This window comes from Aegilops tauschii, chromosome 2 (assembly GCF_002575655.3).
Source record: "Aegilops tauschii subsp. strangulata cultivar AL8/78 chromosome 2, Aet v6.0, whole genome shotgun sequence".
NCBI lineage: Eukaryota > Viridiplantae > Streptophyta > Magnoliopsida > Poales > Poaceae > Aegilops > Aegilops tauschii.
In genome coordinates, this window is record NC_053036.3 from 318,267,412 (window position 1) to 318,277,885 (window position 10,474).

A 10,474-nucleotide genomic window follows, 5' to 3' on the forward strand; every position below is an offset into this window, starting at 1 on the left:
AGTAAGTTTCCCATATGATGTTCACCAATGGTGTGTCTTTTCTATTAAGAAATCTGTGGAGGAATTTCATCAAAAGGGCTTGATTATGAGTGGAAATATCAAGCACTCCAAGCCCACCGTGAGATTTTGCTAGGCAGACTTTTTCTCAAGCAATCATAGGCATGCCTTTTTCTTCAGAGCCATATTTCTTCCATTAATAGTGTTTGAGAAGGATATTAATTTTTTGAACAATTGACTTTGGCAATGATTGGGAACACATGAAGAAGATTGTAAGGCTTGAAAACACAGATTTCACCAATATCAGTTTATCTCCAATGGAAAGCAAAGTGGCACATCCAGTGAGTCTATTGGCTATCCTTTTGAGCAAAGGAGCATAATCTTGGGCTCTTGGTCTTAAGATGAATGACACAGAAACAACAGTTTACTCTATCGACGCCTCAGATGTTGCAAGGCACAATGTGCTCAATCTCTCTGAAGTCAAATTGGTACAATGTTCAATCCAAACGGTTTACAAAAGGAAGTCTTCCGTATGTAAAAAAGTGCACTGATAGCTCCCATATATGGTACAGTGCACACCACTCCATAGTTAGCGCAATGCGGATCTCTTGCTCAAAGTGCGGTAAGAAAATACTGATACATGTATGCGGTTGTCCTGGTCATACGACGAATAGGAGACTTTACTCATTCGCGTGAATCCTAATTTATGGAGTTATAGCATGTTAATGGGACGCAGCATCAACCACGTATAGTTCTCCTGCATGGCTCGAAAAAAATGAGCACGGCATCAAACACCCATAGTACATGCACTACTTACTGTAGTTGACGAAATGAATGTTTCTTGTTAAACTGGCCAAAATATCACACCAACTTCTGGGAAGAGTGCTATATACTCCTTCCTTTCCGGTTTATAGGACTCATCTAAAAAAAATTGTTTTTCCGTTTTATAAGTCTCAATTCTACTAGTACTTAGAGCATGGTTCATAAGATAGCCTGTTGTTGTCTATATGTCAATGCCATGTCACCTAAAGTTTAGGTAAAAACCCTATAGTAGATTGGATCTAAACTAGCTACTACTAGTATTTAAAGCTTGTATGCGGAGGGGAGAAAGAGATACACGGATTGGTGGAAAGGAGGCCACCCACCTGCATGCAGGTTTCTTTTCTTGTTTCTTGTGTTGGAGCCGGCGATTGATGAAGCGCCTGCTTCCTTCTCTTTCTTGCCTTCTCTCTTCTCCAACTGTGATTTTCATGATGTGAAATGGCTTACAGCTAGCTGACTGAACCCTATTATGCTTGCTTTTACCATCACCAATGCACGTGTAAGTTTATGAACAATTAGTGGTCATGCATGCATGTGTTGTAATTAATGCATCGGTAAACATAACTTTTTGAGAAAAACGAGCGTACAAATGAAGTATTTCTGCAAACTAGTAGTAGTATGAAATTTGTTCTATCACTCATCATCTATTTTGATTGGAGAGATTTTGAAATTGAGCCTTATAAACTGGGAAGGAGGAAGTATTTTTTTACTGTTGTACTGTATGAATGCTACCAGTAGTAAAGGGATAAAGTGGAAAAGCAGTGGGGCGTCAGTGTGTCAAAAGTCAAAAGCGAGCAAAATGAAACGGTTTTGCAGAAACTTGTGTGCGTTTTAGCTAGCGGCAGCCAGTGGCCGTGGCTACTCCACCTCGTAGTTATTGCGCGGGGTTTGTTTCCTCGAGACGGAAACGCGCCAACAGAGACACATCGCAAAGGCATCTAATCGCAAGCGTTGCGTCATACCCCTGGTCGCGCATCAGCATCACGTGGTCAAAGGCGAAGTACAGTATACTAGGAGGAGTAGCACGGTGCAGGTCGTGTGCTCTTGCCTCTTGGTCTTGGACGGTGCGTTTCCCCTGGGCGATATTTACGCTTTCTTTAGATAACTTTTTTTTTTGCTTTAGGATTAGGAGGAGTAGGAAGAGTATGTCCTTTTTCTACAAATGGGGAAAAACTGACCTACCAGATCGACCACGCCATTAATCAATCCAACTCTGCACAGTACAGGGAGACGTGTCTCTGCCGGGATCACAAGATGGTGTACTGCCGCGACGCTACACATACACTTTGTCCGGAACAATCGGGCCAAGATCCAGAATGAAAAACATGTGCCGATAACAATAATGCGGCCAGCAGTGAAATCAGGAGGACCAAACAACTGTTGCGCTGGGGCAAGCCAGCGACGCAGGCAGCAACGGTGCATCATGAGTCCAGGTGAAGGAATAATCAGCTTCAGGTTCAGGGGAGGAACAGACAGCAAGCACTGTGCTGAATTGTTGACTTGTTTAGATTAAGAAAAAAAACGAGTGCACCTCATTTCATCTGCTAGACACTACTGGTGGTAGTAGTACGTGGCGGCGTGCATGCGCTCCAAACCTGCAGGCGTGCTCGGGCCCGCACGCACGAGGGAGAGCATCTTCTCGCCTGTCTTTGGCCACGTAGCGTTGGTGCGCGGCTCCCAAGGCGTCGTCACATTGCTGCTTCTTTGCTACGTTGAGTGGTGTGGGGGCTGAATCGATTGGCGCCAGGTGAGGCTGGGTCCGACCCACGCCGCGCCTAGCACACCAATAATGTTGGCTACTAACTCCGTCGTAGTTTATTCCTTTTTAATTTGTGCCAAATCTTGACTAAAAACCAACTAATAAAATATTAATGCAAGTCAAAAAAATTGTACTACTTGAATTTGTATTTTCGATGATATAATTTTTGGTGACATGTGTGAACAATTTTTTAGTTAAATTTATAGTTAAAATTTAGCACGGAATACAATAAGGACCAATAAATTAAGACGGAGGTAGCAATACGATCAATTGGCTGTGGAATCCAACAGGTTTTCTCCACATGTTTTGGACATGGACATATGCAAGCGTTTTTAAGGTTGCCGCGTGTTTCATAAATCATTACAAACAATGTGGATACAACACACTCACGCGAAACACATCTTCAACCGCAACCCGTAATTTTTTTCCGTATTCATCCGCAAATAGGGGGACCAGTTCACGAACACAGATGCGGGAGGCAACAATCCAACCCTAATCAAATGCATCCGGCCTTTTGATTTTTTTTCTTCTAGTCCACACGATCAAGTAGCCGCATGCGAAGGGTACAACGTTCAAATAGCAGCATGCAGTACTAGTTCAAATTTTAAGAAGTTCAAATATTACATCCCAACATAGTTGTCCCCTTTCACCGCCCACTAATGCTCAATCAAATCTTCTTCAGCTTCTTGTGAGTTGGTCGATGCCGAATTTGTTGATGCATTTAAATAAACTCCTCAAATGTGGCCGGATTCTGGTCCAGAAGTTGGATAGAATCATCCATGTTCTCAAATTCTAAAGCTACAACAGCATCATCACCCTCATCCTCGATGATCACGTTGTGCATGATCACACACCATGTCATCACCTCCTAGAAGGTTTTAGGATCCCATTATTTAGTAGGTCCACGAACAATTGCAAAACGGGCCTGCAGAACTTCAAATGCCCTCTCGACATCCTTTCTAACTGCTTCTTGTCTTTGGGCAAACTGAGATTTTTTCTGGCGAACTGCCGCTGCTTGTGCGGCGATACAGGCCACCGGCGGCCCGATGGAGCGTTCCATTGTGTCTTCCTAGTGGCCGCAGGTGGAGGCTCAGGTGGAGGCCACCCGGCCCTCAGCTCAGGAGGAGCCTGTCTCGGGCGTGCATCCTCGGGCTGCTTCACCGGTGGCTCAGATGGTGGCGACCCGCCACTCAGCTCAGGAGGAGCCGACTGTGGCGGTGCAACCACGTGTTGTTGTACGGGTGGCTCACGGTGAGCCAGTCGTGTTGGCTGCCTGCGGGCGAGGACCAGTTCGCCCGCCTTTGGATGTGCAGCCACGTGCCGTTCTGTCGTTGGCCGGCCTTCCGCCGCATGTGGAGCCGTTCCTTGACACGCTAGACACCACTTCCATCTCGTTGCTATACATCTTCTAGATTAGATCTTGGGTGTTCGTAGGAATTTTTTGATTTTCATGCAACGTTCCCCATCAGAAAAGACTAGTGAACCACTTAAAGCCCTTAGTTCAAATGTTAATCGTATGAATTCTCTTCTTATCGTTTGCAACAAGAGACTTAATACCCTAGATAATAAAATTGTTTCATTCTCTGAAATTAATGGGAAGCGTAAAGAACCTCCAGGCTTTGAGTTAAGCTCGTCTAGGGTAGTTAAAATGAAGGATGACAATACTTGAAACAATGCCTTACGCCTAGCTAGGAGCGTAAAACAATAGCGCTGTTGGGAGGCAACCCAATAGTTATCTTATTTTTATTTTTGTTTTTGAGTGTTCACACAATTATGCTACTATTATGATTGTGTTTTTATGCTTTAATTAGTGTTTATGCCAAATAAAGCCTTTGGGACGATTTGGTTGATAGCTGACTTGATTTTGTGAAAAAACAGAAACTTTTGTGCCCATTACAATAATTTTTATAATTCACTAGAACACGATAAAATTCTGAATTCTTTTACACATTATTGATATATAAATTTCCCATGTTGTCCTATTTTTTCAAAAAATTGGAGTTACGAAATTATAGTGTTTTTTCATTTCATAACAGACTGTTTTGTTTTACACAGATTATGTTTTCTATTGCATAGTTTGATTGTTTTAATGATGCTATGGATTATATCAGGGAGTATAAGTCATGGAGAAGTTACAAAACAGTAGCTATTATGCAATAATAAAATATGAATGGGTTCATAACAACACCTAAAGTTTATGATTTGTTTATTATACTAACGGATCTCACGAGGTTTCTCTTGAGTTTTGCGTGCTAAAGTTTTCAAGTTTTGAGTGAGATCACGACGGATGAAGGAATAAGGGGCGACAAGACCCTAAGCTTGGGATTCCCAAGGAACCCCAAGGTAATATCCAAGGAGACCCAAGCATCTAAGCTTGGGGATGCTCTGGATGGCATCCTCTCTTTCGTCTAAAATCCATCGTTATACTACTTGGAGCTATCACTACTAGGGAAAAACCTAGCAGTAGCGCGGGTATTTGGTGTATTAGTAGCGTGGGTACCCGCGCTACTGATAAGGCGCTACAGCTAACGTTTAGCAGTAGCGCGTGTTGACACGCGCTACTGCTATACCTACTTAGAAGTAGCGCGTCCCATACCAGCGCTACTGCTAAGTGTTTTAGCAGTAGCATTTTCCTGTCTAGCGCTAAAGAGCGCTACTACTATATTTTATCATATCTTTTCTTTGCTGCGTATTTGTGATGTTTTTGTATAGGTTTTATACAGTATTCTAATCATATCATAAACATGCAATATGTTCATCATATCATAAACATAATAGTCTCATCATATCATCCAACACAAATCATGTCGTCACATCATAATCACGATATAGCTATACAAGTTACATGACATGTCTCATCATACATAATGTAGTACTTCTTGGGGCGTCGGTTCGTATCCCTCTCCCGCACTAGCGTGAACCTAAACTAACCACTGGATGTCGCTCCAAAACCGAAAACCGATACACCTGGGCCTGACACTCCGGCCACTCGTCGTATACTCTTGGCATATCACTTCTTCGTCATCGATGATCTATGCACCTGCATCGTCACATGAGTCGATGATATGCAACATATATAGTTGAGCAACAGAAAGAGACAGACTTGGCAAAAATAGAAGCAACATATCATAAGCATAAATAATAAAGTTCATCATACCCAAAATGCCCTAACTGGAGTGATCTTCGCAAGTTAAGGAGGACGGTTTAATTACATCACAAATAAAATTTTATCGTGCACAACTCAAAGTTTCGTCATTCAGAAAGTATGGACTAAACGGACACATTGTCATATATCGACAATCACTCCAACATGTCGCGCCATCCATCCAAGTTAGGGAGATAGTCCCCGAGCTTAGTGAAAGGCTTCAGGTCGAGACGCTGAGCGGCTACGCGTGTTCGGACGTCTTCCCGCGACATTTGCCCTTCCATGTAGAACATCCCTGTTTTTTCGAGGACCTCCTTCATGATGATTTGGGCAAGTTCACACTGGATGTGATAGAACTCAACTCGAAGTCGTTGATCCAGGATATCTCCTACGTTCTTTGCCCATTGCAAAATATGGGCATCGTCGAATGTAGGTGACATGCGAAGTTCTGCTGATCCTGTCTATACTCCAGCATGTGGTGTAGGACATATAATCCATCACTAGGAGTATCACTCGGTTGCTGGATGCAGCAGAAGTTAGTCTTATGGCCGAAGGCGGGCCTGTCGTTCCTTTCCTTCTTGGTCTTGATATCTCCACCCCGTACGCTGTAGTAAAAGATAGCACTGTCGAGAACAGAGTTGATGTGGGTGTAATCCTTTTTGTTCATGTTCTTCGATGAGTCCAAGTAAAGAGCGTGGGAGTATCGGGGGTAAAGGATGATGAGGATGGCGCGCCCGCCGCTGCGCAAAATAAGTACACCTCAAATAAATTAGCCTCTACCGTGCAAATGAATGATTGAAATCGAAGGAAGGATATCCGCGTGGATGACTTACATGGGATGATAAGGCACGAGAATCGTCTCCTTGTCCTTATTGGCGAAAATGAAATCGACGATGTAGTCCCTCGCGTGTTCACGGTGCTCTGCGCGGTCTGCCAAGAAGCCCTCGTGCATGAAGTACGGGTCAGCGACACAGATATAAGGTATCTGCTCAATCCCGATGATGTAGTTCATGTACAAGGCATAAAGGCGGAGAAACGTAAAATCCAGCTTCTTCAAGTGAAACATGTCGAAGATGTAATCGAATCGAAGGAAGAACTTCTCCGCAGGGAATGTGTCGATGTACGACCTTTGTCGCGACACGTTAACCACGTAGAGTGGCTATCCTGGATTTTCCGAGGCGATGAGGCTTTACTCTCTCCGTAGCACATCGTCATAAAGTCTCCTTAGATTGTCGTATATGGCCTCTATCGCTGCCTTAGGTAGGATTGGTTCACCGGGGATATGCCATTTTGCCGCACCGGGGATAGGTATACGGTCTTGAACCCGAGGCTGCTGAGGCGGCTTGACCATAGAAGCAGCTTTGTTGCCTTTCCTCGGTCTCTTCCTATGCTTCTTTGCTACCGAAAGGTCGTCTATAATACGTTCATCCTCCGGCAATTCAGGCACCGACTCATGACGCTCAAACCCTGAGTACTCATACCGCTGAGCCATTAATCTTCCATCATCATAGGCGCCAGTATTGAGATACTGTAGAGTGTCATCATCATCCTCGTCGATGGCATCATGCATTGCTTCTTCGATGGCGGCGACATCATCAGCGACTAATGGAGCCTCTTCCTCACCCCGTCCACTATCACCCGGCACGACAGGTGACGCTAATTGGGTAGGTGGGGTGTTGATGTTCATACCTTGCTGAGGCTGCGTGGTCGTGGTGGGTGTCCCGGCCGCCTCCAGACGAAGCAAACTCTTTGGCCACAACATGACCCAAGTCTTCCAATCGCCAAGCCTCCGCGGGGTCTCGTCGTCATCTCCCCCTAGTACCGGAGGAGCCAAATTCTCGTGGCCCGGTTTGACACTGGCCACGGAAACCTTGAAGACGTCAGGGGGATCGGCCCGCTGTGGAACAAGGGTTCCTTCGGATCACTATCGTTGCCTTCCCCACGTCCACCTTCTGGCCGCTGATAGTGTACAGTATGGTGCAGGGGTTTCCTCGACCTGCAAAGACATGTCTGCGACGTGAGACATCTGAAAGGCAACGAAAACGGGAGATTATACATTTATTGAAGAGGGCCAGTGTGACAGGTACCGTGAGGGCGTCGATCTTAGCCAAAGTAGAAGCACCGTCGAGCATGTCCGAGACAGAGGAAGGGCTGCTATGAGCAGGTGCAGGAGCTAGTGCAGGAGCTGGTGCGGGAGTCGGTGTAGGAGCAGGTGCTGGTGCAACGCTAGTTGAGCTGCTCTCGAAGAAGTTGGCAAGGGGAAAGTCCGCTGCATCTTGGATTTTGCCTGCTCCAACAAACGATAGCCAGAACCAAGACACCACACGTAGCTGCCATCTCCCGTTTTGCGGCAGCTACCGCTGCTTTGACTGTCTCACCTGATTTTTTCTCAACCGCAATCTCAACCTTCTTGTCGATGTTTTCTTCAGTTAACCTCCGTCTTTCCTTTCTCTCCTCCGTGGTCTCACGACAGTAATTCTTCCACGTGGTGCCATCTCCAACGTCGTGCACGCGTCCATACGACGGCCGAATGTCCACCGGGAGTCCTTTCAATATTTTCAAGGCCCGGTTGAATAGGGTGTCCCACTTGGGCCTCGCCAACGCCTCAGACGGCGAGTCGCTTTCGGCCGCGATCCTGTGCTGCTCTCTCTACAAAAGGAACAAGGATGTTTACAAATATGACTAAATGTGCAGTCGAATTGATCAGAAGCTAAAATTAGGGGGTAAATTAAAAATGGGTTTTTTATTTCCGTGCCCCTGGTTCCTTAGCTCTACTCATTCATCCCCACTCTGTTAACTTTTGCTCACTTTTCCCCACTCCCTTGTCCAAAACCCTCAGAACAGGTTACAACGGACGTTGCCGTCGGGCTAATGCCTTTGACCATTAACTGTGACGAGTGGGGCCGCGTAGGGCCGAGTACACCTTTGACCGTTACCCGTATAGTTGTTTCGTATGCTGACCGTACATGTATTCGTATACGTGGGCACATGCAACGGACCATGGTCGTGGGGTAGGACGTGTCCATAGGACATGCCTGAAACGTCCCATCGTATAAAGAGGGGCAACCACCTCCATTGCCCCCTACCATTTTCCCTCAAATCTCGTCCCTGCTGCATCGTCTTCCTCTCCCCCACCGGCGTCGTCTCGCTCTCCCCCACCGCATCCTCTTCCTCACCTTCATCGCCTTCACCCGGAGAAGGCCGAAGCCCGTGGCGACGCCGGCGCAGTGGCCGGAGATGTGGTTGAGCTACAGGGCACGGTGACCGCGGATGTCGGCGGCGTCCACGGTGGTGCGGGGAAACTCGCAACCGCTGCGGATGTGGAGAAGGAGGTGGCGGGCTCCGCCTCAGCGGTGCAGAAGGTGATGGCGTCGAGCAGAGCAGTCAAATCCGATACCCCCCATGCGCAACCTAGCGAGGAGCAGGAGGTTTTTGCACTTGCTTTACTTTAGGATATTAGCTTGTAGAGTTAGTTGGATTGGTTAGATTGTGGATTCATACTGTATTTCAGATGGTTAGAGTAGTTGGTTTGATGGATGGGACGGGGTTTTCTGTATTGGGGGGATGGGGGGGGGGTTTGTACTAGGGTTTGTTGGATAAATTCATTGCAAAAATGCTAGATAGATATGTTTATTAGATGTGCTTCCACTACTGCAGGATGCTGCTAACGCGACACTACGATCAGAGACCCTTCGACGAAACTGTGTGCGATGCCATAATCGTAAACGGTGGTGTAAAAAACCGTCAAAAAGGGTGCAAAACGTTTGCGATGGCGGAGCCATCAAACACGGTTCAGATTTTAGTTGCCTGTGCGAGGAAGGGCATACGGTTCAGTTCAATTAACTGTTTGCGATGAGGAGGAACAAAAAAAATGCGCAACCAGATGGAGGTGTGTGCGATATACAACATACGGTTCACTAGGATGAACTGTTTGTGATTACGCAACACAAAAGAAACGGCCAGCCAGATGAAGGTGTGTGCGATTTACGGCATGCGGTTCACTCGAATGAACTGTTTGCGTTGAGACATGAGAAAAAAATGGTTCAACTTAACAAGATGTGTGTGATACGCGGCAAACAGGTCTGTAATCAGAAACGTGTGTGAAGACCGATAATAACACAGACGGTTGTGGCTAATAAGACTTGTGTGTTGTGCGATGGGATTGCATACAGAACAACAATACACACACACACACACACACACACACACTTATAAGGACATGCTTGCATAACCAAATTAAACATCCACTTACATAGGTGGTTACTACAACCATGGCATTTGCACACGCCAAAGTAAGCTATTTGTGAGGGAATAAGCCGTGTGTGTTGCGGGCTAACGCTTGCTGGTATATAACCTTAAATTTAACCAACAAAGTGTTAATGCATGTTACAAAAATTGTATAGCTGGAAACTATGTTCAAATACGACTCCAACGATATAATCTTTGGCGACATGCATTCGTATTTTATTAGTTATATCCTACTTATAAACCAGGACGGGGGTATAGTTGGTAATTAAATCGCAAACGTTTTTTTATTAACCATATGTGTACGTGTCCTTTCGTCCTCCTCTCGCACGTCTTGTCACCCCGCTGCCGCAGACGGCTTACAGCGCAAGTTTGCGCAGCGTGCGGGGGCGTTCTTTTGGCCAAACAGTGGCACGCCAATGAATCGTCGGTGAGCCCGTTCCCACGCAACCTCGCAGGTTCCCGCGCAAGATTCCCGCCCGAGTCGGTGAAATCCCCCAAAATCC